The sequence below is a fragment of the Ammodytes marinus genome (assembly GCF_949987685.1).
Source record: "Ammodytes marinus genome assembly, chromosome: 4".
In the NCBI taxonomy this organism is placed as follows: domain Eukaryota; kingdom Metazoa; phylum Chordata; class Actinopteri; order Uranoscopiformes; family Ammodytidae; genus Ammodytes; species Ammodytes marinus.
The window spans coordinates 1013184-1018183 of NC_137233.1; positions in this window are offsets into that span (position 1 = coordinate 1013184).

A 5000-nucleotide genomic window follows, 5' to 3' on the forward strand; every position below is an offset into this window, starting at 1 on the left:
GTGTGTGTGTGTGTCTCTCTCTGTCTCAGTGTGTGTGTGTGTGTGTCTCTCTCTCTGTCTCAGTGTGTGTGTGTGTGTGTGTGTGTGTGTCTCTTCCCCTCCACCTGCTTTGTGCCTGTTGCTGTGAGTATATATCAACATAACACCTCCACTTACTGTACAAAGCATCGCGATGGCAAACTGGGAACACCTTGGCCTGGTGCCCCCAGTATAAAGCACTACACACTCACCAAAACACAATTTATCATCAGTAATTATTACTGAATGGTGTGTGTGTGTGTGTGTGTGTGTGTGTGTGTGTGTGTGTGTGTGTGTGTGTGTGTGTGTGTGTGTGTGTGCGTGTGTGTACCTCCATGGAAACTGTGAAGACTTTCTGTGTGTGTGTGTGTGAAGTGAAGGCTGTGTCACTTAACACAGCAGTGCTGATATAGAGCGACAACATTACAACCTCGAGTGTGCTATTGCTTTTATAGAGCAGTTTTACATCTGAAATTCACAAGTTAACTTTAAAATGTTATCTTTAATCATTTAAGAATGTATTTGCTTCCGCCAACACAAATAGTTCGACAACAGCAGTCAGAGCGGAGCGCGTTGCTAAGCAACAACTTGACGGGAGCTCGTCCTGCAGTGTTTACTCTGGTCACATTAACCACGGCGGCCCGATGTTCTGTTAAAATCACCAAAGTAAAGGAACGGTGGATCTTAATCTAGTTGGTAATAAGGTCCGCTGCCCAATCCAAACCCCCACGCTTCATTTCCCAGAGTTTATGAGTGTATTTCGGCCCGGGGGAAGTAACGTTATACAATGAGGTGGGCAAGCTAGGCTAGGCTAAAGCTATGCTGCGTCCGGATCGCGTCCGCTCGTATTATCCAGCAGCCTGAGATTATCTCCACACACTATTGCTGTCTTCAGTAACGTGAGTGTGAGCGACTACCGCACACTGTCTCTGTCTGTGTGTGGCAGCGATGGCCTCTCACAGGGGAGAGACTCGCCACAGTCAACCTGAGTCACACACACACAGATAACACACAAGTGAAGCTACGGCTCATCAGTGAGCCGCGGAGTGATTTTGACAGTTGGTCTACAGTTTGGTGAACAGTCAGAGTGATGTTGTTCGCTAATATCAGCACTCCTTCAGAACGCTCAGAAGGTCTCTCGTCCAATCAAATCACTCGCTCAGAACCAACTGCTGTATAATAACATATAACAGTCTCTCTCCTCCTCTCCTCTCTTGGTTTGATTATGTCGCGGCTTCAGTTTATTTAGTTCTGACCCTTTTGGTTAAGATTCAAGATTCTAGGGTTGTATATTGTCATTGTAATACACAACAAAATAGGGGAGAACGGGGTTATATGTCACACGGGTAGGTTGTCACAATCGTTATATCTCGGAACCAGAAGGCGCTGTCTGTTAAATGTTGGTATGTAAATAACCAGAATTGGGATCAGAGGTCACCTACATAGTCTTCCTTGGAGTTAGACTGCTGAATTTGAGGTGAGAGGACTGTTTGTGTTTTTCATGTCAAATTGAAAATATTTAGCTCCTCAGTATTTTTCTTCTAGGCTTTTACACAATGGGTTTATAACAAAACACTTGTTACCCATACAACGTGTGAAGGGTAAACTATAGTTTAGATTATTGTTAGCAAGATAATTAGTTGTCAGATGGTTGTTGGCCTTGATGCCAGCAAGAAATTCAAGTTGGGGTTGGTCGTCACATTTTTTGGGGGGTTGATTGTCACATGTTATCCAAAGGGTGCAGCCAGAAAAGGAACCCAATAACGAAATAACACAATAACCCTTAACACACACACACACACACACACACACACACACACACACACACACGCACACACGCACACACACACACACACACACCATCTCCACTCACATCTGGTGTTAATACACAGCCTAGGCTCTGTAAACTGGCCTGTACATAAGTAATCAGTACAGACAGGTAGCAGATCATGAGGAGATATTCACTGATATTGTCAATAAATATAATTGACAACAAGAATCACTGACTGCACCTTAACATTCATTTTTATGCTTATGTTATTATTGCACCGCGGGTTGGAGAGATTTCTTTTTGTTGTCCTTTGCATGTCTGGCACATATTGTAGAATTTCACACACACACACATGCTAAGATACACACACATACACATTAACACACACACGCTAAGACACACACACAAACACACACACACGCTAAGATACACACAGACACAAACACGCACATACACACACACACAAACACACACACACACACACACACACCCGCCCGCACATGCCTTGAATTCTAATCGGGGAATTCTTCACTGTGTATTGTGGGCGAAAGAGAAATGGAAAAATGGGTTTTAAACTTGAAAGAGCGTGTGTGTGTGTGTGTGTGTGAGTGCCTCTGTATGTGTGTGTGTGTGTGTGTGTGTGTGTGTGTGTGTGTGTGTGTGCAGCCTGCAGCTAAACAGCATCTGGCAGCTCCCACACTGCAGCAGGAGAAATGGTGACCTCACATAAACCACCGAAAGCTGAAAAACAATATTGTAACAACGTTTGTATGATACACACACACACACACACACACACACACACACACACACACACACACACACACACACACACACACACACACAGAAAGGGAAGAAAATAACACCTGTAAGCTCTACTGAATAAGGATTACTAGTCAGTGTGTAGAGACAGAGATGAAATGTGTCAGAGAGGGTAATGACATGCAGAGAACGACCCGGGCTGGATTCTAACCCGGGTCTGCTGTGAAGAGGACAGACAGACAGACAGACAGACAGACAGACAGACAGACAGACAGACAGACAGACAGAGAGGGGAATGACATGCAGAGAACGACCCGGGCTGGATTCTAACCCGGGTCTGCTGTGAAGAGAACAGACAGACAGACAGACAGACAGACAGACAGACAGACAGACAGACAGACAGACAGACAGACAGACAGACAGACAGACAGGAGGTGGGTGTGGGGGGTCTAAACATTACACCACGAGAGCCCCCTTACAACAGTCTTTTTCTGAATTAAAGGTGTAGTCAGTAATTCGACGCTTGTAATCAAAATTGGTGAATATCACTGTAAACTGGTAGCCCACCGTTAGGCAGCAACATGCATGTGTGTGTGTGTGTGTGTGTGTGTGTGTGTGTGTGTGTGTGACGATCCACTTACATCCGTCACTAAAGGACAGAATGGATTTTCCTGGACGGAGTGATGCCCTCTTGAGTCCTGGCATTTAGTGTCAGAGTGTGTGTGTGTGTCTCTCTCTCTGTCAGTGTGTGTGTGTGTGTGTGTGTGTGTGTGTGTGTGCAGGGCTGTAAACTAGCGGTCGCCACTCGCCAAATGCGACCAAAATATTCCCCTGGCGACTTAATTTTGGAGGGATACATGCCACTGGGGCGGGTAAAAGTTTGTCCCGATGGTCGTGCTCTTGCGATAAATTATGCATGATAGAACAAAACATTGCAGTAGCTGTAAACTGATAAATTATGACGGTAGCAAACGTCAAGCTAAACTGGTGATTTGTTGTGTGTCACACTGAAGTAGCTCCCCCGACGTCACCGCTGTAGAAAACAAGTTCCCCCGAAGAAACGTAGCGTGCGCGTCACCGCCATAGAATGTGAAGAACGCCGCTCTTTAAAAGTTTTGGCGCAGCAAAAGCAGTTCGAGCGCAGCAATGGAGCTCTAAATAGATACTGGATCGGATTGGTCCCATTTTTAGTTCTGATGAGTAATAAGTAATGAGTGTAGGGCTGCAACAACGAATCGATAAAATCGATTAGTAAAAGCGTTGGCAACGAATTTGGTCATCGATTCGTTGAGTCGCGCGATTAATAAATCACTTGCAGGCGCGGCACTGTTTACATCCAGCCGCCGACAGGTTCATGCACACCCACAGCGAGCCTTCACGTGAAGCGGTGCGGGAAAGCTGTAGTGTGAGCGGCCACAGCTTGTATTTTGGTCATATCTAACACTGGATTGTAGGCCTATATAAAAGTGTTGTACCTTTGCTGTATTTGGGTTAAAAAAACTCCTTCAACTCAGTATCCGTCTAGTCCAAACAAACTCTGTTAGCTGCTGCTGCTGCTGCAGACTGTGTGCAGACGGGCTCGGAGAGTCGGCATCGGCGCATCAACAGTCATTCAATGCAGCGGCAGTAATCACACAACCGAACAATGTAGAAAGTCCCGTCAGTTAAAAATAGTAATCCAGTTTTTAAATCCATGTTAAAATCGGAAGGATATAGAGCTAGTTAGCTTAAAAAAAGTAGCAAACATGTCAACTGTGATGTGTTCAGGCCGGCTCAGTAATATGATTGATGTGTTCAAATGCAACACAAAAAAAAAGAAATTTTAGATTTTGGCGATTTTCCCACCAATATAAAATAGATAGTAAAGATGGAATTGTGACCTGTTTAATGTCCTATCTTGAGCTATGATCATATCAGCAATTAAAGCAATAATACAAGTTCTATTTCAACAAAATAATAGAAAAGTATCAATAGTGATATCAATAAAGACTTGGATCGTTAAGGAGTCTCAAATGGTATCACTATCCATAAAAATTAATGATCTCCTGTCATCTGAGAGAAATTAAGATGATTTAATTGTTTTAACCGTTAGTATTTACCGGTTAAAAATATTATCGGTTGACTGGTTTACCATGGACACCCCTTATACTGTATAAATGTATATCATACATTGTATGTTTTTTTGTGTTATCCCAGTTAGGTTTATTATTCATTTTTTATCATTTAATATTACTTTTAATTGTTCCGGGACATTGGAGCAATAACCTGGTGTTTTGACACTGCAGTCTGCACTGTTTTTTTTAATCCGATTCATCGAAAAAATAATCGACCGATTAATCGATTATTAAAATAATCGTTAGTTGCAGCCCTAAATGAGTGTTTCCTTTGTCACAGTTTTGCACTGTTAAAGTTTTAAATGTGCAATGTTTGAAATGAAATGAATGAAACT